Below are 27,987 nucleotides of genomic sequence, written 5' to 3'. Positions count from 1 at the left end.
AAGACATGATAATTGGGCAGTGGAGTTCGTGACACTGAGAATGTAAATAGTGTCCTGCTTATTGGTAACAACAAAGTCTAGATGGGAATATGATCAAATTTGATCAGGAAATAGGAGGCTGAAGACCACTGGAGAGTCCAAAGCATCAACAATTCAGGGGAGTGAAGGTTTTATTTACACGAATATTGAAATTACCAAGAATCATGAAATAATAGCTAAGCTAATTGAGAAGAGCAAGGTGCACAACAGGACTATAGGAAGCCCTCATTTGAGTAAAAAAAAAAAAAAAATGACAGATTTGCTATACATTTGTCTAGACACAATCTTTAAAGACCCATATACATTGTCTAGACACCTGTATGCTTGCGTGCACATGCAAAGACTAATTCTAGAAGGAGACCTGGGGAATGACACCCATCACCGACTCTCATAATGGAGTCTAGGGAACTAGACTGGTTCAAGACCAGGAGTAGTCTTATTTTTCAAAACATAACCTTTGGCACTGCCAGAATGGTTTACAATATATCTGCACTATTTCTTAGTTTAGAAAGGAAAGAAAATAGCTAGTGAATAAAAAATAAAAACTGGGGCACCTGGCTGGCTCAGTCAGAAGAGCATGAGACTCTTAATCTCTGGGGTCATGAGTTCAAGCCCCATGTTGGGTGTAGAGATTACTGAAAAGAAAGAAACTTCTAAAAAAAACTAGAATGTTGATCTTAGCCTTATTCAGCTGGAGTTGCTTTCCTTACACTCTCAAGAAGTACTCAGTCCTTAAAATGGAGCCAAGTTTTGAGAATAAAACTCTCAGAGTAATCAGGACAATTAAGATGTATTTAAACATCTCTGGGCTGAGGAAAAATGGATTTTTCTTGCTGCTGGCAATGTGAGTAACAAAAGTCCTATTCTCTAACTGACTTACTTGAGAAAGCCTGTGTCTTGATCAAAGACCAAATGATTGCAATTTAGCCACCCAATATCTTTTCGCTGATTTAATTAACATAATGTTCCCTTAACCAAATGAAACAACATTATTAAGCTGCATTGATGAAATGCAGCCCAAACCCTCACAGGAAGGCTGCCAAAGGACGTGGGCTTGGAAAATATTTTTCCATTTCATGCTCTCTCTCTCTCACACACACTAGAACAGTTCAAATGGGTGCTCTAGGAGGTTCACCATTTTACTAATTGGGGGAACTCCTGCAGAAAGATGAAAAGGGTGTAGCCCAGGAGGGAAGTGGAGAATCATGCTGAAGTAGACAATGGATATCACCCTTTGACCCCACTCAAAGATTCCCTCACCTCTGGGGACTATCCACTGCAGAAGGTAAGCCTGACTTGGAGCAACCCCTTCAAGAATTACAGGGCAATTATATTCCTAGGGATTAGAGCAAGTGAAATGGTCAAGGCAATTTTCCCCAGCTCATCTCCAGCAAATCTCTCAGAACGGCAGAGAGTAATGCTCCCACCTGTTCTGACCCTTTCCTGTTTGGAAAAGGGAGTGCAGAGAAAAGTGTGAGCAGGAGGACGTATTCAGATGAGGACTGTGACCCAGTCATATCACACACTTTTTGTATGTGAGCTGGTCCAGAGTAGGGTCACATATTCACTTCTCCCTACCCCACTGCCACCATAGCCCAAGGGAGCACAGGGGACTCTCGTAAGCTGGAGAGCTCATGCCTCGTCTAAAGGGGCAGTCACTACATGTCAGCTGCCACGCATTGCAGAGTAGTCATGCACACACCTACAGGTGCCAGACTGCCTGTCCGGCTCTGCCATTTGGGTCCTGGGCAAGTTCCCCCAGACAAGGTAACTTGTTTTTTCCCTGGCAGCCAGTGTGACTTTTTAAAATAACCATCAAATAAAGTTTCCACCACACACCCCACTTCCAGGTCCTTATTGGTTTCCCATTGTCCTTAAAGTTAATTTCAGACTCATCAGCATGGTGTTTGAACCCAGCAGAGCCCAGTCCTGTGCTCCCTCCAGCCTCATCTTCAGGTACATCCCCCCCACCCCTCTGCACTCACTATCCTTCAGGCACGCCAGCCTTACACTCCATGCCAAATTCTTTCCTACCTTCAGATTTGGCACACACTGTTACCTTTGTCTGGAATTCTCTTCAAAAAAAAAAAAAAGCAATCTCTAGCTGGAAAATTCTTACTTTATCCTTCAGTTTCAACCTAAAATTTCTCCCTTAAAGGACCTTTCCCCAAATCCTTAGCCGCACACAGGGTCCGACCATTATCCTCTTCCCCAGAGCACAGTGCCACAGTGAATACCACCAGTTGGGTATCAATTCATTTACTCACTCACTAAATCATCAGCTCCAATAAGCACATGCCACTTCTATTTTGCTCACTCTCAAGTCCATAGACAGGGCCTGACACAGAGTAGATGCTCAATAAATAGCTGATGTATATATGATTAACGAGTATTATGGGACACTTTGGATGTGCCAGGTATTGTGCTGACAAGGAAACAAAAAATAAATCAGACATGCATCCTGTCACTCAGACCCTAAGCAGCTAGGAAGAAGGGATCCCACTGCTATCACTGCTATGTGTTTTAGGCTGTCTAGCTTTCAAAACTACTGAGAAGCCTGGCATTTCCATTCCAGGAGCCATTACACGAAACAGAGAAAATTAATCCAGGCTCATGACTGATTTCAATGCTGAACATAGGAGACTCCTTTTCTTTTTTCACATATGCCTCTAAGTGTGAGATGGCCAGCACCTGGCATGAGTGTGCCGCTCCCCTGCCCACTCCCAATGCCAGACCGAATTAATTGATTACAGCACCCTCTGTGCTGAGAATTAACTTCTGACTCCTTTACAAGCAGTCCAGGCAGCCACACCAATGGATCAGAGTTGGCATGAAAGATGGACAGTTTTTTCCATCCCCCTTGCTAGCCCTTAAAACCCCTGGACATAACCGTGGTGAGAACTGACAATTGTATCAAGTGAAATGGCATCCTCCCCCTGCCTCTGAGGCTCAGGTTGGCACATCACCTTGGAGCAGACTGTCTGGGGCAGCACACTATAGCCAAGTCACTCAAATCTCCACTCTGCCCATCCTCAGTATGTTCAAACATGGCCTTCAAGAGGATTGCTTCCTCAAGTCTATTTGTTGACTCTCTTGAGTCTTTCCTGACCATTTGGGGAAAGACTGACACAATTTTTCTAAGTATTTTAAAAATAAATTCTATTTCTGTTGGACAAAGGAAGGCCAAGTCTTAAAAGCATCCCTTAATTCTCGATTCTAGAAGGGCAACCACAATTTCAGCTCGTTTATAATGCACATCAATTCATAAGTCTTCATTATTTTGAATTACTTATTCATGAACCTAATTATTCCCCAACACTAATGTGTGTAACTCAGCTTGGTCTGCATCCTTCATTAAAGGGTTTCAAGGCCATTAACTGAAAATCCATAGAAAAATAATCTAGACTCTAACTTCAAGTGTTTCTTTTGTGTTAGTACTTAAATTGTAAAACAGGCACATCTAATCATAACCCACTTTAGCGCGTGTGTGTGCGCACGCGCACGTGTGTGTGCATGCACGAACACTCTTTGTTTAGCAGTAAACTCGAAGCTGTAACTTGTGGAGATTTGCAGTTCTTCATAATGTATTCAAATAAATAAAGAGCTAAGTTAATATTTAATGGATTATTAAAAAGCTTTTTTCCAGAGAAATCAACATCTTTTCCCATTAAATATGAAATATACTATTAAGATAAATTAAAAGTGTTGCCTATAAATAAAAATTCCTCACAGGCTAGGTCATGGGCCCTAAATCGTGAGGCGACATTATGACGCGTCTACAAAATGTAAATCATATCATTACAATAATAATAACAATAACAATAGCATATTCATTACGCTTAGTGTGTGCTTATTAGCACTGTGTTAAGCATTTCACGTATATTAAACCATTTTATCTTTAGAACAATTATGTTATTATCTCCATGTTATGTATGAATAAACTGAGGCACAGAGAACCTAAGCAATTTGTCCAAAGCCTGCCAGCTAGCGGGATTCGCAGCTGGCAGGCCCCTGCCCAAAATCGCACAGTTAGATTCCGACTCCAGAGTTCGTGCTTTAATCCCCATGCTATACCACCCCTAGCATTTAGTGCACTGTTTTCATAAGTAGCAACTTGCAAGCATCATTACCCTCTGTAGTCCTTCATTATCCTTTGTATAAACAAAAACCCACAGAATTCTTGCACGCAAACACTGGTTGCGCAGTTCCTCATTTCATTTTTCACACTGGGACCCTAAATTCTAGGACTTTGAATATTTCCAGATACTAAAAATGTCCTATTGGATCCTCTAGGTACCTTTTCACCCACTGGGGATACCATCTGTGATGTCTCAGGACATTTGACACAAGACTTGAGTGAATTCCCCAGGGTCAAGGTCCCCCCCCCTCATTTTGCCTGTTGTGGGTGGTGATAGGAATTCGACCATTTTCCTGGGTCAAATCAGCTAAATTGAAAAGAGAGTTCCATCCAAAGGAAATTAATGTAAGTTATGAACAAGCAAAATTACTTCAGAAAATCAAAGTTTCCAGCCAGGTAGTTGGCCATGTAGTCCAAAGGACAGAGAATCTCATCTTGCAACATCTCCTGTCCATTATTTTTTAGTGAATTGCCCAAGCTGGGGTAGGAATCCTTTTTTGAGGAGGTAAGAAGTGGACATTAAAGCAACTCAGGATAAGAAAATCTCAATTATTTTGCAGTTGTAACATGAGCTCTTGTGTTCATAAATTTCCAGACTCATTTCTTACCAAGAGTAAAACGAAATCCATTAAAAAATAAGGACATGGGGAAAATGTGGGATAAAATGAAAAATACAGAAATAATAAGTGCTTAAGAAGGTTAGAACAGACTGAAAATTAGAAATTAAAATAAATATGAGATAAAACCTGAAATATTTAAGCCAAGAGATGTGAAAGGGTAAAAGCAACAGAAGAAAGTAAATCCTAGAGATAGAAATCCTAAGTCTATGATTAGGGTTTAGAGATTAAGGTGGAATAAATCAATGATTTAGAAGGATATTTTAAGAAGTTCCAAGCTAGGGAGAAAAAAATAAAACCATGAAAGTGAAGAGATGCAAATTTGAGATAGTCTAAGAAAAATTACTTAACAGGTAAGGTAAACTGAGTCAAAAATGAACACGTCAACTCCTAGGATATACTTAGAAGCACAGTTTTCTTACTCGAGAGAACATCAGAATCACCTAAAAACCCAGGTTGCTGGACCCTACCCAGAGTTTCTAATTTAGTAGATCTGGTATAGAGCTTGAGAATTTGCTAGAAAGGTACGTGATGCTCTTAGAGACCCAGTAACCTACAGAATCTTCAGAAACCTACTTGCAAAAGCTTATTTGGAACAGCTCTCCCATAAAGCAGAAAGGCATAAACAACTCTACTACCTAGTGAAATGATACTGGACAAAAACAAGAGCGGGCTGCCATCACCCAAGGGAATGTCATACACCAGTGAAAATTAATGAACTGCAGCTACATGCAATGACACAGTTGAATCTTAGAAACAGCACGCTGAGTGAAAAGGTGCAAGTCACAGCTGACTACCTACTGAACAAAACGATCTTTAAAGCTCAGAAATGAACAGCAGTTACTTAAGGATATACATGCGTGTTTGGTAGAAACTTTTTTAAATCTAAGAGTAATAAACTCACAACTCAGAGATAGGAGAAAAGGACTAGGAAGGAGACAGGTGGATTAATGCACATCCATTTTGCCACAGTGGTTAGTTTGGGCAGGGCATTCACGGGTTTTGTTTCATTATTATTCTTTTCAACTTCTAAATTTATATATGTACATAATATATATTTTCATGCAGTACATACATTGTTATTTATATATTATACTATTCCATGTTACTAGCTTATATATAATTCTATACTATATATGGACATATATCTATATCATATATATATTCTCTGCAATGTATCAGCTACCACATTTTAAAATATATTCACTGAGAGGTTAATTTTATGTCTCAGCTTGACTAGGGCACAGTACCCAGATAGTTGGTCAAACGTTCTGGATGTTTCTGGGAAGGTACTTTTTAGGTGAGATTGACATTTACATCTATAGACTTTGAGTAAAGCAGATTACCCTCCATAGTATCAATGGGCTTCATCCAATCAGTCTAAGATCTTAAGAAAAAGACTGACCTTCCACAGGGAAGAGGGAGTTCTGGCAACAGCCAGCCTTCTGACTCAAGACGTGTCAACTTGTCCCTGGGTCCGCAGCCTGCCTGCCAGTTCAGCCTCCACAATGGTGTGAGCCAATTCTTTTTTTTTTTTTTTTCCAATTCTTTAAAACAAACAAGATACATATAATCTCCTAGATGTATCCTATATATGTCCTATTGTTTCTGTTTCTCTGGAGAACGCTAATTCATTCACATTTCCCCAAAAATATTTTATTTGATTTTTCAGTCTGGAATTTGGACAAGAATAATGCCAGGCTCAAAGCCGAATCACTAGGAAGGAGGTCACTGCTGAGAAACCAGAGGTATGAGAGGCCAAGAATGGCATACACGTCTAGACCTCGTGCAACTTCTGTGTCTGGATCACTCTCAGCCATCCAGGTATACAGGGTTAATTGGTCTGAACTCTTACCATTTTGAGTTACAGGAACAGCCCAAACTAGCTTAGGCAAGAAGAGTGAATGTATTGATTGCTATAACTAAAACTTCCAAAGAGAGGTCTGACCTCAGGCATACGTTGGTTCAGGGGCTCGAATGATTTGACTAGCTCTCAACTCTGCTCTCCTAACAACCTCAAACATATACAATCCCTTAATGCCATCAGTGGAACAGGTGCTTATCTATCTTCCTTGAGTATTGTGACAAACATTCTCAAATCGAGTTTCATTGTCCGGGGTGGGTCAGGGCTGGTGAATGGAATGCCATGATAAACTAAGGCTTCACTTCTAAGGCTAATTCCTGTGCCCACCTGCACCCATCAAATCACACAGATCAAAGGTGGGACATGGGTTGTTCCTCAGTGGAAAATCAATTGTGACGTTGTTATTGAAGGGGGAAATGACTGCTGGGCACATAAAACTCTAATACTACTAATAATAATGACACAATAGATACCCACTCCACAGGGAAATGATTTCTCCTGAGAGAACAAGCGACTATGGCTCATTTTGTGATAACTACAGCACAGCCAGCTGCATGAAAATTTCTTCCTCGGTCCCCCCAACAACATCCAGATACACAGAGGTTCAGCATTGGATGAGCTTTTAGACTTCAATAGCATCATCTCAGATAGAAATTAGGAAATTAAAGACCAAGGATGTTAGAAATTGGTTTAAGGCTCAATCAAAGAAATAAGTGGCAAAATTGAGGCAGTGAGTGAAAAAGCCTAACATTTTCTTAATGTGCAAAGAGCATGAGGAAAAGGAAAAACAGACTGGAAAGAGGCGTGAAAATGATGGGGTGATCTGGGGAAGTATTTGTTGAATGCATTTGAGAACTGCTGTTTTAAAATGCTGAGTTTAAGTACTCTTCAGAAGCTTGAATTTGTGATTCTTCTAAAACTTATTCACTTAAATGCATTTTCAGTTCCCATTTAGTGAAGGCTTATTCACAACAGAACTGTGTATTTTGTCAGCTAAGGTCATAACAAATCCAGCTTAATAGCATATACATCTAAATTTCTATAGCAGATAATTCATACAGTATTATCTTACATTAAAAAGAAAAATGCTATCAGACTCAATTGTCATCTTCATGCCAAAAGTCAAATTTTCATGTTTTCATATGCTAAATATCAACGTTGCTTATGTTTCAAAACTACTTTATTTTCAGTGTTCAGAGGCAGGATACAACATCTAAAGATCTGATTATCGTCATGATTTTCCTGGAAAATCTTCTGGGTTTATTTTACTTGTCTCTTATTAGGAGATTAAGCATGAGAAGTATTACTTATCCATTCCAAGATGTGGAATATAGAGTGTCCACAAAGGAGCAGATTGGCAAAAGCTGTCGTCTCATTAATAACCAGAAAGGAGCATATAGAAATGTCCACTCAATTCTCCATGACTGGGGTAGTTGCAAAATATAGTAGACACTGGGTATCCCAAGAGAGAGATCTGTAGACTTTCTCAAGCCACTTTTATTCCTTCTTTCATTTGACTTCCTCCATAATTACGCCATAATTGCAAACTGTAATACTTAATGATTGTTAATGCATGTGAGAGACTAGGAAGCAGCTCTGTCACAGTGAGGTGACCACGCCAGGAAAGTGACTACACTCGGGCCCTGACGTAGTGATTGACAACTCCGCGTCTGCATCACAGCATAGGACATTTAGTTTTGACTCTCAGCATTTTTTTATTATGAGAGATATCAAACAGTAGATCATAAGAGAAAATAACATATCAAGCACTGATATATCCTTTACCCAGATGAATGTCTTAACAGTTTATAATATCTGCCTCCCTTTGATTTTATTTTTTATTTTTGGTTTTCTTTTTTAAGATTTTATTTATTTATTCAGGAGAAACACACAGAGACAGGCAGAGACATAAGCAGAGGTTCAAGCAGGCTCCCTGTGGGAAGCTGGATGCGGGACTCGATCCCAGGACCCCAGGATCACGCCCTGAGCCGAAGGCAGAAGCTCAACCACTGAGCCACCCAGATGTCCCTGATTTTATTTTTTAATAGTACATTAGAGTTATACCTCAAGGCCCTTTTTGCTATATATGGCAAATACATAAATGAAAAACAAACACAGTTTAGGGGTAAAGGTTCCTTTTCTTTTTTTTGGAATCTTTTTACTTATTTATTTGAGAGAGAGAGCATGCACAAGCAGGATAGGGGGAGCAGAGGGAAAAGCAGACTCCCCACTACCCTGGGGCTCAATCCCAGGATCCTGACCTGAGCTGAAGGCAGATGCTTAACCTTAAGGGGACTGAGCCACCCAGGTGCCCCTAAAATGTCCTCTTCTGGTACCAACATCCTGGACCTGAATTCCACTTTTGATATTCACCGGCTGTATGGCCTTAGGCAAGTTAATGGACCCTTCTGTGCCTGAGTTTGCTCATCAATAAAAAACAAGGATGATGATGGGGCGCCTAGGTGGTTCAGCCAGTTAAGGATCTGCCTTCGGCTCAGATCAGAATCCCGGAGTCCTGGGATGGAGCCCTGCCTTGGGCCCCCTGCTCAGCAAGGGGTCTGATTCTCCCTCTCCCTTCGCCCCTCCTCCTGCCTGTGCTCTCCCTCTCTCTCTCAAATAAACAAATAAAATCATTAAAAAATACCAACAAGGATAGTAATAATAATAATAACAGTACTTTACCACCTAGGATTGTTGTGAGGATTAAACAAGTTTATTCATGTAAACCACTCTGACTCTGCCTGGCACACAGTGAGCATGCTTCCTATTCCTCCCATGGAGGTCATGTTACTTACATTCTCCATTGGTATTAGGGCAAAACAGAAGTTTTTGCCAACATGCTTTACAAATGTTCACCTCACTTCATGTATCTGATCTTTCAGTGCCTCACTTGGCAGTCGTGGGTTAAAACGATGACTTATATAAACTGTATCATTTAACAAAATACATCACACTATACAAAATAAAAATATTTCAAATCGCAAATGGTGGGAGACTTTTAATAAATCTATGGTAGCGAAACATCAAACTCTAGATTAATAGGGCTACAAAATACTCTTCCTCCATAACCCTGAGACTCTAGTAAAAGATATTATAAAGATATTTGTTTTATGTCAAGTTTTAAATTTGACACTTGGTAACAAATAGAGGAAGCAAATCAAAGTAAAAAAAAAAATAGTTTTACACCTTACTGATAAATTAGAAAAATATGCCTGTAATTATCAACCATTCCACCAACATAGTTTATTATATTCGGAGAGACAAATGCATTTAACATGCTGACAAGTTCAATTTCCCTACAGTTTTATTACTCAAATTACTTATAACCTAGGAAAATGTCAAGTGTCAACTCTTTTAAAGGGTTGGCATAGCTTTTAAGCAAATTTGTGAAGTCTAAGAAGGAAGACCTTGTGGCTGCTTCTGGCATTCTCTCATTGGTTTTCTAGGAAAACAAATTTTTTCAGGGTTGTCATTTCCATGAAGTTCACTCTTCTGCTCATTTTCTATCTTTCTGATCATGAATCTGTTTAACTGATATGGCTATTGAAGTTGAAATTCACTGGTAAATATTTCATTTAAAAAACTTAGTAGGAAAAAGACATACATGGTGTAACTGTGGATTTCATGTATATTTGCGGATTATCCAACCCTTCTTAAAGAAAAATCTCCAGATAGACTAGAATATACATTTAAAAATGCATGCAGGGGCACCTGGGTGGCACCATCAGTTAGGCGTCCCACTCTTGGTTTCAGCTCAACTTGTGATCTCAGCGTGTGAGACTGAATCTCATTGAGTGTGGAGCCCACTTACAACACTCTCTCCTTCTCCTTCTTCCCTCCTCTCCTCTAATAAATAAATAAATCTTTAAAAAATACAAAATAAAATAAAAATATGCATGCAATCCATACAATGTGAGAGTAAGACCTGAAACTTAGCATTTGTTCCATAAATGACACTTCAGTGTGTAACTGTTGTATGCCTACGTTAAATGTTTCTTACAGTAATGACCATAGTTATCTTAAGAAGAAGGAATCATTCTGATGTTAGTTACTGGCATAGTAAGGCACAAATATACTGCCCAAGGTCACAGACATCAAAAGGATGATAAAGATATGATGTGAACCCCAGATACCTAAAGCCAATGTCTCCTCTCCTGACTAACCTGAGGTATGATTGTGTCGAGGAAGAACACTTACACAAATCACGTACGCCACCATGAATGACATTTGATAACATCACTATGCTGACAGGATGGTAGATATCCATTCCTAAGCAAACACTTCTTTCAAAAACAGTCACCAGTCAGGGCATCTGGGTGGCTCAGTCAGTAAAGCGTCTGTGTTTGACTCAGGTCATGATCTCAGGGTCCTGGGATGGAGCCCTGCGAAGGGGCTCCCTGCTTAGAGGGGAGTCTGCTTCTCCTTCTGCCTCTGCTGCTCCCTCTGCTTATGTTTTCTCACTATCTCTCAAATAAGTAAATAAAATTTAAGATAGTCACCATTCAGCAAAGGCCCAATACAGAAAGGCCCAATTACTCAGAAAAGGTCCAATATTGTTGTTTATCATTTCCAGCGAGAACCAATTATCTCTACTAGTTTCTAGTCCTGTCTATGAACTGTACACATATTTCTGATAAATTCAAAAAGTCAAACCATTTCGCTATCATTTATCTAGTTAATGAATTCTCTTCAAACAATAGAAACCATTAAAACTCCCAACCCCCTTTGCTCAGTGATCTAAGTTTATAATTAGCTTTTACAGTTTCCAAAACAAAATGACAAACCAAAATAGGTGCCCAGAGAAGTGATGGAAATAGTTACACAGTCTAACACAGATGAGAGACAGAGACAGGGAGACAGAGATGGAGAAAGAAACAAACAGACAGGAGATTGAGTGGGGAAGGTCACTGTAAAGGAACCAATGTTCAGGCACATCAAATGCAGAGGGATTGAAAAGACTAAAAAAATGCCTTTCTTATCACCATATCTTATGTCACTGGAGAAAAAAATTTTGATGAGATTAAATAATGAGAGGATTAGAAAATAATATTATTTTTCTCTAATTCTTTGTGTAAATTGGAATGAATTTTTACTGAATGATAATTCACTAAACCATCGAAGGTGATGACACATTCCAAGTCACCACCTGTTCCATTACTCTACTATAAATTAATATCTAAGTACATATGGAATATGACACAGTAAAATGCTCATTATTCCACATCTGGTGCATCTTGATAAGGTGTGGATATATATGCCTGTAGCAGTAAGTAAGCTCCAAATTGTTGAAACTGATTATTTATGGGTCCCCAATTTCCTAGAAAACTGCAAATCCCCATCTCTTTATGTCACATAGAAGTATGCAAAATATCGTAACATTTTTCCCCTAGAATTAATAACCACAGAGATTTCCAAAATATCAAAAAACCAATCTATTTTGGTTATGTTTCTAGTGGAAAATATACTATAAGGGCTCCTAAAGTGAATGGATACATACAACAAGAGCCAAAAAGGCTATTATGTAGTTGGCATTGCATTCATCACGTTAACCAAAATATGTCTCCTCACTACACTGGAAGAGAAATTAAATGAAACGTTTAACAATGCAAGTGCTCCTCAAAGGTTAGCACTGAGCAATCCTTTCATTACGGGAAGGCCCTGGAAAAAAAATCTTCAAAATACTCATGTATGTATTATCTCTAGGGAGGTCAAAATATTCATGAACTTCGCCATCCACTAAAATATGTGTGTTGCAACAGAGGTGAGTAAGAGACAGTGTACATGTGAGAGAGGAAAAAGGAGAGATTCAGAACACAAACTAAATGCTGGTCCATTTTCCTTGTACAATCAATCTGCAAATTTACTAATTTATGTATCTAACTTTAAAAATCCGCATGTAAATTATATTTAAATATACGTATCTATTTGGCAATATTACATCGTGGGCAACTTTGTACACTCTGTATGCAGACCCCCTGTGACTGTAGCCCTGTTCTATCATTTGAAATCATTTTGTGAATGTGGGAAAGTACTGAGCCTCCATAATTTCCACTGAGACAATATCTCTACAATATTACTCAAGTTCATACAGCCCACAAAAGTATCTGCCACATAATAAATGCTCAATAATTGTCATTTTCTCTTGATAGAAATATCAAGTTATTTAGTGATGCAAAATAAATAAATAGTTTACTAATTAAAATGAGTTAATTATAAGAATGATTTTTGAGAACTCTAACAATCTATTCAAATAATTTCCATTTAAGGTTACATATTTGCTATACGACTGTACTTGTCACCCTTGCTGTAGTAATGTTGCATAACAATTAAACCCAAACATTGGTGGTTACACATTTATATCTCTTGCTCCTAGGTGAGATGAGTGTGCTGTGGTTGCTTCACTCCAGCCCTGAGTTGGAAGTGGAGGAAGTGGGGGAAGTGGAGGAAGCCCTCCACATGTCTTCTCAACTCTAGATCTCAAGCTGAAAAGTCAGTGTCACCCAGGTCTTGATATTCTCATCACAGAAGCCAGGAACTCAGGAGAAATGGAAACCTGTGCAGGCTCTTAAAGCCTCTGTTTGAAATTTCACAATGTAACGTATATGCCTATTCCATTGGACAACACAAGCCACCTTTGCAAGCCCAAAGTCAACAGCAGAGCACTGAAAGGTCAAACAACCTTAAAAAATGATGAGATCTACTGCAACAATCTGTGATTTATTTCACTATTCTAAAAAAAGTGACACACACCTATACACCAGACATTCTCTCCTCCACAGTTGAACAAGCAGCTTCCAGAGTCTACATTACAGTGAAGAACATACATATTCAGAGGCTCCTTTTGTTCCAATGTTGGCTCTTCCACCCACAAGATGTGAGAACTTGGACAAAGTATTTAATCTATCAAAGCCTCCAGAGCTATCCCCCACAATTTTTATAAAATGGAGACAAAGGTCATCATAATTTTGTGGGATTGTTAGGAAGATTAATGTGTAGTAACTTCATGTAAGGCATTAGCATTTCTGTCTGGCACGTAGAACTCATTTCACTTATAGCTTTGGTTTCCCAAGGATAAAAATCAGGATCAATAAGGGGGAAAGGTACATGTGGCAGAGCCTGGAGGATACCAGGTGCGGGCTTCTAAGAGTCTTTTCCCAGTGGGTTTGCATGATACACCTTCAATCCTCCAGCAATGAACTGCAGCAATGCATATGAAGTGTTTTCTGTCAGGGAATGTCGTCTGAGCCTACAAGTTCACGTTTTTACTGGAGTTTGTCATGCAGTAACATGTGCCTCCATCCCTCCGTACCTCCATGACTTAGCACAGCTATTAAAATTCCAAACCCGGGCAGCCCTGGTGGCCCAGCGGTTTAGCACTGCCTTCAGCCCAGGATGTGATCCTGGAGACCCGGGATCAAGTCCCACATGGGGCTCCCTGTATGGAGCCTGCTTCTCCCTCTGCCTGTGTCTCTGCTTCTCTCTCTCTCTCTCTCTGTGTGTGTGTGTGTCTCTCATGAATAAATACATAAAATCTTAAAAAAATAAATAAAATTCCAAACTCTCCAGAAGCAAAGTGCATGTTCACCATAAGCCACACTGTTTGCACAAACTATCCAGACAAGCTGGTACAAAGGGGTGTAAGGCTTCAAGTATATACAACATTCTTAGTAGTGTAAGAAACATTCTAGGAGCTCAGTTTCCAATTGCTTCCCCCTAGTAACGATAGTCCAATTCATCCTTCATCATAAAAGGTCTGATTTGCAGTTGAGAACACAGTCTACTTAGAGACTTAATTCCACACAACTAAGTCCTGACCAATATGACATAGGTGGAAATGTTGTATATTACTTTTCAAAAATGTCTTCAAAGATAGGTGAATTTGAGAGTGTGGACTTCTGATAGCAGGTGTGCAAATATGATGACTAGAACTCGATCAGCCATGAAGGACTGTATGTTGGAAAACCAGTGCTGTGGCCAGCAGAAGCAATGGCATAGAAATAGCCTCAGCGTCTGACCCAGTGTTAATAGTTAATTTTGTGTGTCAACCTGACTGGGCTAATGGCTGCCCAGGTATGATCAAACATTATTGCCCTGTGTGCCTTTGAGAGTGTCTATGGAAGACATAAGCATTTGAATCAGTAGGCTGGGTAAAGAAGACTGCCTTCACCAATGTGGCTGGACATCCTCCAACCCACTGAGGGCTGAAATAGAACAAAAGGGTGGAGGAAGTGCAAATGCACCTTCTCTATTTGAGCTGAGACAACCATCTTTTCCTGTCCTCAGATTAGTAATCCTGGTTCTTGGGCTTTCCTGGGTTTTACACCATCAGCCCCCTGATTCTCAGGCCTGTGGACTTGCACCGAAATTACATCACTGGCTTTCCTGATTCTCCAGCTTGCAAATGGCACCTCACGGACTTCTTACAGACTTTTTAATCACTTGAGCCAATTCCAATTATATCTATATATATTCCATAGGAAATTCCACATATATCTGTCTGTATTTCCTATTGGCTTTCTGTTTCTCTGTGGAAGCCTGGTTAATACAGTTCCGCTGTATTAGAACGCCATATATTGTACTGCCTTGTCGTACTATCTCTAAGTCCAGGTGTCTTTTAAAGGAGAGAAACACATATCTATCCTGTTTAACCCACTGTGGTTTTTTACTTCTCACTGCTGGTAGAGCAGGGAGTCCCCTCTGCTTTGAGCATGTGAACAAAATCCTAACTATACAGAACTCAACTAATATTTGTAAATTGATGAGTCCCCTGCTTATTTCCCCTAGGAGCTCTGGGAACCCCAACTTAACACAGTGTACCCTGTACCATGGCTGGGGCACAAGCCGGAAACCCTCCACACACAATCGTGATTTCCAGCAGAGAAAACAAGGAGGGAATGTTGTGGAATTGCAGTACAAGCTAATCATTCATTCTCAAAATAGAATTGCAGACAAGCATATTCTTTCCATAACGTTGCTCTATGGTGCCTTTTGATGAGTATCATTATTTCCTCCCATTGCCCATATTGTTCTCAAATGTTGAAATCACAAATTCCTCTAAGCTACTCTTGTTCCCTCTTCTATAGATCCATCCTCTTATTCCACCCCACAATGAAATAGATATAAATCAAAATGTAGAAATCCATCAAGGAGGCTATCCATTTCTGTCACAAGGGGGGTTTTCTCTCTTAAGCCAAAGGAAGCAAAATGTTAGAATTTGCTATGTTGCTATTAGCTTTAATACTTCTTCTTTTCTGGGGCAATTTCCTTGAGAATCTACATGAGCAATGTGAAAGTTGAATATATTTGTGATGAGAGCAGATGTGTATATGACTTTTCTTGTTAGTTCCTCTCCAAGAATGAGAAATCTGTTTGAATTCACATGTCAATGCATTGTAAATGGGCATTTGTTTCTGCTTTCCACAGAAAACACTCTTGCCCCTTCTTATAGAATTTCATCATTATTTCCTAAATACTCCTCACTGAAGCCTTCCAAAGTCCGACTGATGTATAAAAATCTTCGTCGGCTTTACGGCTAAAACTGAGTAGCTATAAACTACAGGAGTTTGGATAAAGCTGAGGGGGTGTGGGGTGGGAGGGGTGGTTCTGCCTGAAGTACTTTCCCCTCTCAGATAGAAACATGGCTCACCCCTCACCATTTCTAGGTCCATATTCAAATGCTGACCTTTTCAGGCAAGGTTTCCCCTGCCTATTTTATTTAAAATTGCAACACCCCACCAAGCACTCCCAACTCCCCTCACTTGTTCTTTCTGTTTGTCATAGTACATATCACTTTCTGACATATCATATATATGGATAAACCAGGGTAGTCTCTCTGCCTAAATCATGAGAAATAACCTGAATTCCATCTGCAAACCCCCTTCGGAGCAGTACCTACATTGGTACCTGATGGAATAGCCGTGAGATGGGAATCTTGGGGGAGAATCATTAGGAATCTGCCTACCACAGGCGTCAACATATGGATAAGATATTCATGTGCCTTGGGACAGGACAAAGGGGAAATAGAAGCTGGGCAGGCAACAATCACTGCCCCTCAATGTTCTACATGCAGATTCTTAGGGTTCTTTTTTAAATTGTTAAAATTCTAAAGTTATTTTTATTACATGTCAGGCTCTAAATATAATGAGGATTAAAATGTAGCCTCTGACCTTACACGTCTTTTCCTGCAATAAGTCCTAAAGAAACTCAATTAGGAAGAATATTTCTATTTTTCTTACTCAATAAAAATATATATTGAGCTCCTACTCTGTGTCAGACTCTGTTCTAGGGAGTATGGTATTGGGAAAAAAGATCCCTGCTTTCATGGAGTTCATGTTTTTGTGAAGAAGGCAGGCAGTGAAAATCACACATACATACACACATACACAGACATACATATGCAGGTGTGTGTGTGTATGTGTGTGTATGAACACAAAAGTTCATATAAACTCAAGAAGAACTGGAAGAACAGTTTTGTTTTGTTTTTCTTTAAGATTTTATTTATTTATTCATGAGAGATACAGAGAGAGAGAGAGGCAGAGACACAGGCAGAGGGAGAAGCAGGCTCCATGCAGGGAGCCTGACGTGGGACTCATCCCGGGTCTCCAGGATCACACCCTGAAGGCGGTGCTAAACCGCTGAGCCACGTGGGCTTCCTGGAAGAACAGTTCTTGTGTCAAGTGATAGTATTCCAATTATTGTCTTTGTTCCATATTTCTCAGAATTGATTAAATCTTTTATAATAAGCACACACACATATATATTTGTATATATTCTCTCTCTTTTTTTAACTCAGAAAAGCGGTGTCTTTTTGTTTTAAAGAAAAAAATACAATGGACAAAATGAGACGAGGTAAAAAAAAAAAAAGACAGCATAGTTTTAATGCCTATCTGCTAAATGTACCACAGAGTTTTATATATAAATATTTATTTATTTTTAATTTAAAAATGTGGTTTATTTGGTAAATAGGTTCCAGGTTGCATGTGCTCTGCAGGTGTTCTCAAAAATAACTGCATGGCAACAATACAAAAGCTCTCAGACCTGCCATTACCATGCCCATTGTCCCTATGCTCTTGGTGGACATTGCCACGGAGCTAATTTTAAAGGGTAAATTGGCACAGTATCATTTTAAATATAAATTTCAGTGCAACACTGGCAAAACCATTAATGTTGAGTATCACAATAATACAGAGCCTCTGCTTTTGTCTAAGCTATGCTAATGTTTTAAGAAATAAAGGCAAAAATCCAGTTTGGGAACACAGCTTTGACTTAAGTGTAACAGTCATAGTCAATAGGGTGAATTATGTCATGTAAGAAAATGACTTTTGACAGGTGACTTCTCTGAAACCTGCAGAGGTGCCTTTATGAGCCACTTATAGTTCATTTAATTTTCTCCATCAGATCCCTCTTTGCTCCTTCTGCCTCTCCCATCACTGACCTGCGCATCTTCATTTCCTTTACCTTTCCTCCCTCTTTAACCAATCTGAGGAGTGCTTGCATTTGAAACACTGATTTGAGAAGGAAATTTCCAGCTGTCATGTACCAGAGACAGCTTGGCACTTGCTTTTGGATCCACAGATGACTTTTCCACAAAGCTGATATGAATTTGCTCTGTAACACGCCTGGTCGGGAACCCAGAGAAATTGACAGGGCTCAGACCAGCCTCTCTTCTGCAAAGACTCCTCTAATATGCTTTGATTTAATGCCAGCCTCGGTATGTAGATTATATCCTATGTGTCTTCTCTAGCTCTAAAACCTTCTCTGTTGAGCTGCAGATGAATTTCCTTGACACAGTGTGACAGACCCTCACTGTTTCACATATCTATGCATCACTTGTGGAGGCCCCTGGAAAACGAGGAGCTGGTGTTGATCACAGGCCTCTTTTTCCCTCCTTATTCTTTATTTCCTTTGCCTCTTTATCCCCATTAACACTGAGCATTTAAGGAGTCAGACCTGCGCCTTCCCTGGGCCTGCCCACTGTCTTAATACAGAAATGGTTTGCATGCTTGGTGGCACTGCTTAAATTCTTAATCTAATAAAGTGCTAGCCAAGTGGTAAGAGGGTCAATGTGTTTACCTAACTGGTATAGGTAGTGAGGTTGTAGATTTATCCACGCTACAACTCAGTTGTGCAAAAGTCATGATCAAGCTCTGGTGATAATTTCTCCATCTCTTCCTAATCTCAACCCCTCCTGTGTGAGGCTCCTTCCTAAAACAGTGTTGTAGGCAGAATTCTGAGATGATCACACCACAGGAGATATCTCTCATGAGATCAGGGGAGTGAGTTTCAGGTTGAAATCATTCCAACATGGAAACTGCAGCTGAAAGAGAAGACATCTGTATCTCCAGGAGAAACTCAAGACTGATACCCCCTGAATCTGACCATCCTCTACTGAGTCATACACCAAGTGAGCCAAGATAATTAAGGCCAGGTAGGAATATTTTGGGTACTGTTCAGGCACTAGCTATGAGCTTATTGAGCGAATAAAAAATAAATGATTGTTGAGGGAACAGTATTCAAAACACACATTAGTGGTTTGGGGAAATGAAATCAATTCTTGAATTGACTGGAGGGAGAAGGTCTCCATTAGAAACAAGAAGTGACCATTTGGCAGTAAAGGGAAAGAGCCATGTGAACTGCTTCAGATGTAGGCATCAAACCCCTAGATATATTTTGACTCCAGTTTACTCGCTAAATGATAGCCATTCCACAACTCAGTTTCCACATGTGTAAAATACACATAATAATAGCCCATTGATGGGCATCTGGGGGATCAGATGAGATGATGCAATTAAAAGACTGAATGAAGTCCCTGGCACATAGTACCCTCTCACTAAGTGGCAGAAGGAATTACTACTGTTTATGAGAGAGAAAGAAAATCAATAGCTATCAAAGGTCAAAGGGATCACATCACCCTCCAACGGACAATCAGGGTGTGTTCAGGTGCATGGATACATATTGGTTGATTTATTTCAATACTGTTCCCCTAAATAACTGTTAGCCCCATGGGAGTAGACCCAGATCACCATAGTTAACCACTTATGCCAGCCCCCAGGGAGGTGTCTGGCATGTAAGGGGTGCTCAATAATTACTGGATGAATGAATAAATACTATGCATAACAGTAAGGAAGCCAGGCGGGACAGTTATGCTGTTAACTACCATGTAAACCAGTCATTACCATGTAAACCAGAGAAAATCAAAGCAAAGCTGTAACATCCCAGGAAGCCTCAAAAAACAGGTTTGCCATACATTCAGCCATTACAAATTCATTGGCAATATCTTGTAAGTTTAAGAATTATACTTGAAAAGAGGATGTTTTCAATGTTTGTAAAATAAAAAAACTTTTATGCTTATTAAACATACAGATGCATTTACCTTAGAAATGTAAATTTAAGAGTCCTAGGTAGAGAAAAAATGGGCCCACCCAGTAACTGTGCAGAAAAGTAATTATTTGCAGAAATTTCTCAAAGAAGACACTGATGAGAATATTACTTTTATAACTTTAGATTCTGATATTGCTTCTTCAATTTATCAGAAAAAATGAAAAAAATCATTTTAAGAGTCGTAAATTTGGGGAATCAGAAGACAAAGGGAAGAAATGCTACCTGTGAGTATAAAAAGCAGACAGGAAAAAATACACTTCAGGAAGCAAGGAATAAAAGAAATTCACTATGAGGAGCATATGCACAAATACACTTTATTGGGGGCTTAAAGGGAGAATTATTCATTTTGGGGACAAAGGATAAGAAAAATTAACTTTCGAATAACAAAAGAGAAAATGGATTCACCATTGTGGGAGAGAAAAGACAACTCTCCTACACAGACAAAGAAAAGAAAGACAGTAAGAAAGGAGTAAGTATTTCATTTGAGGGAAGAGGACAGAAAGGGCATTTTCAGAGAAACCTATGAATTGGAGGGAAAGTGGTCTATGATGATGTCTTACTTACTTATGATAGATAATGAACAGAATGCCAAAAACTGACATTTCTTAGAAAATCCCAATATGATGACTAAAGAATACCTTCACTTCTTTCAGACAAATCAAAATGTGAAAGAAAAATGCAAAACTTAACCCATGTGAGGTGGTTACTCCAGTCCTACAAAACCCTCAGAGGCGTTTGTGTTTCACAAGCCACCAGCCATCTGAGAACCCAGTCTGTCCTTCCCGATTTCTTGCAACGGTATTAACGAAACCCAAATGTCAAAAATCTTATTTTTTTTTTTTTGGTTAAAATTAATTTGATAATAACCTTTAACCACAGTGATACTGGGTTAGCAATTAGGACCCAAATGGGAGAGGCAATACAAGATTTTGTACATTCAGATCCCGATTAATTTTCATAGTACAAATAAATCATGCCCTGCCACACTCACCCCAACCTCTGGCATCTGTTGCGTTCTAATTAGTGATTGTTTAAACCTGTTGCCATTTAATGTTCATGCTCCCTTGCCCTCTCACCCTCCCCAAGTATGTCTTCAACATGCCAACTTTCTGATTAAGTTGAAAGCTCTCAGCATTCAACAGCCAGTAGACAGACACCCCAGCACAGGGCACATGACCTTGCACCAGCCCCTTGCAATGTAAACGATATCACAGTAACATAAAATGTTCCTTTGATTATTTTGATCCTTAAAATCTTTAAACGAATGCTCAGAGATTGGAAATATCTTAGCAGGGAAATACATGACACATTACTGATGAGAGGTAAATGGGAAAACAAAACAAAATAAGTTGTAACCTCCAGCTTCTCGGAACACACAATTTCAAGTTGCCTGTGAAAACGATTAAAGACTTTAGCATGAAGTTAAAAGAGGGGCTTTTTCATAAGTAATCAGAAATTGGTCATAAGCTCTCACAATTTCCTGTAGGAAAATGGACGTAGAGTACATTTTCAAAGAACAATCTTTTCTATTCTTTGGTTGCTGCCTTACTCCCCCAAATAGGTAGGTGGGAAAAATACACAAATGTGTTTCTGAACACTGACTTCCCAAAGGAATAGTAACTATTTTAGTGGAAGTGTTTTAGTTGTCATTACTCAATTCAAAAAAAAAGAAAAGAAAAGAAAAAAGAAACTTAAGTTTAACTTAAATTGTATTTGAGTTCAACATAATTTTTAATAGATGTTCCCATAAGAATAACACTAAAACTAGACAAATGTCACAAAGAGTCTGTGTCAAATGAACCTCTGTGTGTACCTCCCTTTGTTTGCAAATCTTTCCCTCCCTCCATCTCTCCCTGCTGTCCCTCCTTTCTCCACCCCACCCACAAAAAAGAAGTATCCAGTCCAAAAGCTCAACCAAGATTAATAAAGTTTACATTCAAGCATTACTATTAATTGTATCAGATGGTATCATTCCGCAGAAGTATAATAACAAAATCTATTTCTGTAGTTATTTTTCTCTACTATACCACTGGCTGTACATCAGCATCTTGGAAGGAGATAATGCCAAAGCATTTACTGGAGCTGATCATTCACGGGCCAGCTTCACTGTTTCCCGAGTGACACAAACTGATCACTTCCATGGACTTTTTTTCTTATTCTAGTGTCCTGAGAACTGTAGATTATGCTACTGCATTTGGACAAATCAAGACCAAATTTCTCAAGCCTTCAGGGTCTACAACATTCTCAATTAGATGTATAAAATCTAAATTATTAAATTAGATGGTCATTTTTCAAGAAGGTAACTCTGTACGTATAAAGGTAACAATAGAAGAGCTGGCTATTTAAATTCAAATAACAAGTGAAAGAGCTCAGTGAACAACTCTGAGGGGAATCTCCCTTGACTCAGGCAGGGGCAGGGAGAGAATAAAAGTCAGCAGAATTAATATCCGTGAATGAATAAATCTATAGGTGGCTTCCTTTTTTATCTTACTGAGATAGAAAAGAAGGTGTACACATTAGTAAGACTGTGATAATGTTGGTGGAAATCCTGCAAATTTAAAAGCCCATAGCAGATGGATTGTTTTTTAGCAAAATAAGAGTGGTGGCTCATAGAAGAGGATTGCAGAGCAGAGGCTCTATCTATTAGTTATGATCCTCCAGAGCAACAGAAACAATATAATGTGTGTGTGTGTATTCATATATAAGAGATTTATTATAAGGAATTCTCATGCAGTTAGGGAGGCTGTTAAGTTCCAAATTTGCAGGGTGGGTCAATGGTGCAAAAGACCTAGAAAGAGCCGGTATTTCAATTCAAAGGTCATGGGGCAGAAGGACATGTTGTTGCAGATGAAGTCCGGGAGCAGTTGCCCAGACTATTTACATACTTACCACTTTTTAAAACTATATACATAAGTTACATTACTGAACATAAAAATTAAAACAAAAAAATTAACTTCTTATTGACTCCCCTCCAATATGTATGCTCATTGGTTTACGGATTAACCATAGTACCAGAATTTCCTCCTAGACTGTTATTTGATGCACAGGTTGAAATAACTATATATCGAAAGAGTTTTAATATTAAAAATTCTAAAAAATATATTTAAAATTCTAAAACCACTATACATGTAAACTGGAATTGGACAGTTAGGTAAATGGGTGGTGGGTGACAGGAGCCAGGCTTCTCATTGTTGGGGTGGAATGTACAAATAAGCAAAGTGGGGAGGATGGAATAAACAATGTAGAAATGCATTATAGTTGAAGACATCAGTATGAACTCAGGCTTAGTGTAATCTATCTACAGATGTTATATGCAGAAATATTTATACATCTTCTATAAATGCAAGTTAGATTTCCTTTCTGTCTGCTGAGATCACCTAGAAGAAATGACATTCCTGTAGCAATGTACATCTCGCAACCAGATCTTGGATTCTCATGCCATTTTACATCCATGAGTCTGTACTGATATAAATTATTGACTGACTGAACCCTGAATGAACAAACAATCAAACAAGAGACGAAGAGATAAATCTCCCATGCAGAAGATTTCCAAATAATGACTGGAGAAACTCCTCAGTGAGGTGGAGTATCTCTCCCTACTAATTAAGTATGGGCTGGCATCAGCGACTTCTCTCCAAAGAGGAAAAGGGGGCGGGGAGAGTGAAAAACTAGACAGTTCAGACAAACACAGCCTCAGCCAGGTGATCAGGGTGGACATTAACAGTCATTCATCATGTGACAGAATGGATCTTCATTTCATGGGACAAGAATGATATTTACCTCTTCCTGCAGAATCCCAAGCTCCAGTATAATCATGACAAAAACTACATACAAACCTAAATGAAGGAACATCCTACCAAACCTAAATGAAGGGACATCTTACCAAATACTGGAACAGTAGAACTCAAAAATGTCCATGTCATCAAGAACATGGAAAAATCTGAGAAACAATGAAAGCCAAGAGGGACTTAAAGGACATTACAACTGAATGTAATGTGATATCTTGGATTGGCTATTTTGGAACAGGAAAGAAAAAAAAAGGATATTAGGTTAAAAACTAAAGAAATAGGAATAAACTGTGAACTTTGTTTAATAATAATGTATTAATTATATTGGTTTGTTAATTGTGACAAATGTTACATACCAATAATGTCAGGTGTCCATAGTAAGGGAAACTGGTGAGCAGGAACTCTGTACTATCTTCACAATTTTTCTGCATATCTGAACCTATTCTAATACAAAGAGTTATCAAAAATATAGATTAAAGAGTTTTAATAAACCCACCCCAATAGGTTTTTTTACCTTGCAAATATTCCTACAATATGGTTGATGTTCAAGGGAAGTGAGCACCACTTTGAAAACATTTATCTCCCCGTAACAAAGAACTTGGTTAAAGCTCTCTTTTCAAGATGATAGTATCTGTGTTAGAATCCATAATAAGGAATAGCTCATAATTAGGCAAGCTTAAAATACTCAGAAAATGGCCAATAAAGAAATTTGTCATAATTAGCCAAACTCAAAGCACTCAGAGTGTGGTTAATTTTCGAAAGGAAATCGTTATGCTAGACATTTGAAGACTCCTGCAAATATATTCAGGACAAAAAAAAAAAAAAAAAGGTTATTGACTACATAGAAGCATAAATAATGTGTATGTAATGTAAGTCCGGATTTTAATATTGTAAACTTTATCATTTTTATCAAATAATTTCAGAATTCATTAATTAGAAATGTGCCATTGACATCATTTTTAAAAATATTTTATTTATTTATTTGAGAGAAAGAAAGAGAGTGAGAGAGAATCCTGAAGCAGACTCCTGCTGAACAGGGAGCCCCACGTGGGCTCAGTCCCAGGACCCCAACATCATGACCTGAGCCAAAATCATGAGTGGACTGCTTCACTGACTGAGCCACCCACGTACCCCACTGACAGTATTTTTTAAAAATAAAGCTGTGGGGGTACCTTGGTGGCTTAGTAACACAGCCGACTGGCGAGTTTGGCTCAGGCCACGATCCCAGGGTTCTGGGATAAGGGTGTGCATGGGGCTCCCTGCTCAGCGGGGAGTATGCTTCAGGATTCTCTCTCCCTTTCTCTCTGCCCCTTCCCAACTCATACTTGCACTCTCTTTCTCTCTCAAATTGATAAATACAATCTTTTAAGAAATAAAAATAAAGTTGCAAGTACTCTTTATCTCACAGCAAGTCTTGAGTTATAAAAGTAAGAAAGGTTAGGTGGAGGAAAGTATGAGCAAAGTTGATAGTGAGCATTACTAATTCCTGAAAGGCTTGTACGCTCTCATCCAGTGTGTAGTAAATCAACATATTACCACGTGGCAGAAGCCTAGAGTATCATCGGTGGTCTCCATCATGCAAAACCATGAGTCAGTACTCTTTCTCCAACAAACTCAACTTCTCAACTACAAGCCACCTAATCAGCTGCACTGCACACTCTTCCAGTTCTTGGCCCTTTGTGATGCCAAATGTAACCAATGGCCATTTACCACATTGGCTCCTCTTCTGCATACTCTTGGGCTGCTTCCCCCTACTCTGGCCAAGACTTATTTCTATGGTCTTCAATAGGCTTTTTTCTGTATGTTTCCCTTATCCAGCTCCATGACTTTAACTACCGCGTGTGGATGACTCCTAAGTCAATGTCATAGGCTCTCACTCATGTCTACTGAGTCCAGATTTCCTTACTCATCATGTGCTAATAATCTTGTTTGAAGACGCTTTCAAATGTTCTTTTCTATCTCAGTAAAGGTGTCATCACCCACCCTCCTGTTTCAAATAGAAAAATCTCATATCTCATATCTCATTATCCCCATATCTCATTTGTTAGTGAGCCCTGCCCTTTCTACCTCCAACTCCACTCAAAAGCTGGTCAATCACCTCCATCTCAATGGTGCCAGCCTAGTCCACCAACAGGTCCCACCTGCATGACTGTGATCACCTCCTATTTGCCTCCTGCTTATGCTCTTGTCAACTGGTTATGTATTTCATGCATTCTAAGATGTACATTTTTTCATATTTCAACACCTCTGAAATTGGGATCCATCTCACAGCCAGGATGGCACTTTAAAATTGCACTGGTTCTTCTTCTTTTTTTTTTTTCTTTCAAATTTTAACATCGCAAAAACAAGAGTAGAGGGAGATATTACAATCAATGGTGCCTTAACTTCGATGAAGTACATGGCATATATTTTCCACATAACTACAAGAATTAAAGTTTTCAAATTCAAATCAGGCCAACTACTCTCCTGCCAAAACTATTCCAATGTTTTCCACTATTGTGAGGAAAACAAATATATAAGACCAAATATAACTTCCTTGACATACCATATGAGACCCTTTATTATCTGGCCTCTGCCTAACTCTGACTTTATACTTTTTCTGTATGATACCTCAGTCTCCACAATTGTGTCAGTCACATGTCATCTTCATTCAATTTCACAAAACATGCCAAGCTCATTCTAGTAAAGTCTGCCCTCTTTCTGCCCTTGCTCCATTTTATACCTGACTTCCTCATATGAGCTGTGTGCTGATGCACACATGGCTAATGTCCTAACATCCCCCTCTTCCTCATTCACTCTTAGGTACATTTTATTTTCTGCAGAGTGTTAAATGCACTCTGAAATTATTTATTTACTTACTCTCTCACTTAATTATTGGCTTTCTTCTGCACAACACTATAAACTACGTGGTTGCTGGGAACTTTTCTGCCCATTCTCTGTGCCGATGGCAGTATCTAATAGGTAGAGATAAATAATTTTTGTGGACTCATCAATTAAACAAGAGAAAAAAAGTAAATCCTTGGAATCAAGTCTTTAAAAAAAAAGGTCCCTTGGGAAGGTAGCATGTTATGACAGAAAAGAGAAAGATCTGGGAAATACGGCTTGAATCATCTCTGCCACTCAGCAGTTGTGTCACATGTGCGAGGGATGTGACTGTCTTAGTCGCCACTGACTCATGCATAAATTGGGGGACCGTGGGAGGATAAAGTGAAATGATGTGCAAACTTGACGCCATTCACAAAGCACATTTCGTGCGATTACACTGTAACTCTCCACTGATAATCATTTTCATAGTTTTATAGAAATTTGTTTATATGCTATCATGTCACTATTCAGCTGACATTTCTAAAATGTAATGTGCGCACCCAGGGTTTTTAATATTCTCCAGTAAAAGGAACCAGGGATCCTTGAAGAAATGGATGGTTCTTGGACTAGGATCCGGAAACATACAAGATGAGCCAGCAGCATCCATCAGTGACAGAAATTAAGGAAAGGCTCAAAAATCCAAAGGATGGGGGTACGTCAAAAGGTCAGGGGGGCTGTCTAAAGGAGCTCCCAGTGGCCAAAGTCAAAATAATCTGAACAAAATAAACAATATAGTATTGATTACAACTGACATATAAATAAATATACAAGTCTGAACTCATGTAAATTAATGACTGACTACAGAAGTGAGGGAGGAGATAAATATTTTTTAGTGAAGAATTCTGAATAATACAGATAAATAGAGAAAGCTTAATTCCTTCCTGTCACACCCAAGCACTGGGCCATGGACTGGACTCAATGATCCACTTCCAAAAAATTGTATGGATAGGGGGAAGCGAAGTAATTTTAGAAACCTGAAAAACCCCACCTTGCCAAGTCAGAGATGAAGGAGGACTTGACCGTGACATCATGTGGATATCGTCTGCCCTCTCAAGTGATGTGACAAGAAAGGCTTTTCATGTCTGTGGTATCCTTCCTCCAAACTCCAATCATGGGAAAGCATCAGAAAAGTCTCAACTGAAAGGCAGTCTGCAAAATAACTGGCCAATATTCCTCAAAACCACCAAGGTCATTTGAAAAAAGAAACACAAAGGAAACTCTGAGAAATCATCTCCTGCCAGAGGAGAGTAAGGACACGTGACGACTTGATGTAATGTGGGAGCAGTGGATGTCGTC

General features: G+C 39.1%; 1 long non-coding RNA gene across 2 annotated transcripts; it reads left to right on the top strand.

Moving 5' to 3' along the window:
- The first annotated feature begins 1,290 nt into the window (after nucleotides 1-1,290).
- On the top strand, nucleotides 1,291-14,076 carry LOC111092187. Of its 2 annotated transcripts, none has more exons than XR_005377413.1 (3): nucleotides 1,291-1,324; nucleotides 6,467-6,618; nucleotides 13,032-14,076. It is a non-coding gene; the product is annotated as an uncharacterized LOC111092187 (long non-coding RNA). The 2 variants fall into 2 exon arrangements; XR_005377414.1 differs by lacking the exon at nucleotides 1,291-1,324 and adding an exon at nucleotides 1,919-1,995.
- The last annotated feature ends 13,911 nt before the right edge of the window (nucleotides 14,077-27,987 follow it).

This window comes from Canis lupus, chromosome 24 (assembly GCF_011100685.1).
Source record: "Canis lupus familiaris isolate Mischka breed German Shepherd chromosome 24, alternate assembly UU_Cfam_GSD_1.0, whole genome shotgun sequence".
Taxonomy (NCBI): domain Eukaryota; kingdom Metazoa; phylum Chordata; class Mammalia; order Carnivora; family Canidae; genus Canis; species Canis lupus.
The sequence above is the reverse complement of the archived record's forward strand: the minus strand, read 5'-3'. Positions and strand labels throughout refer to the sequence as shown.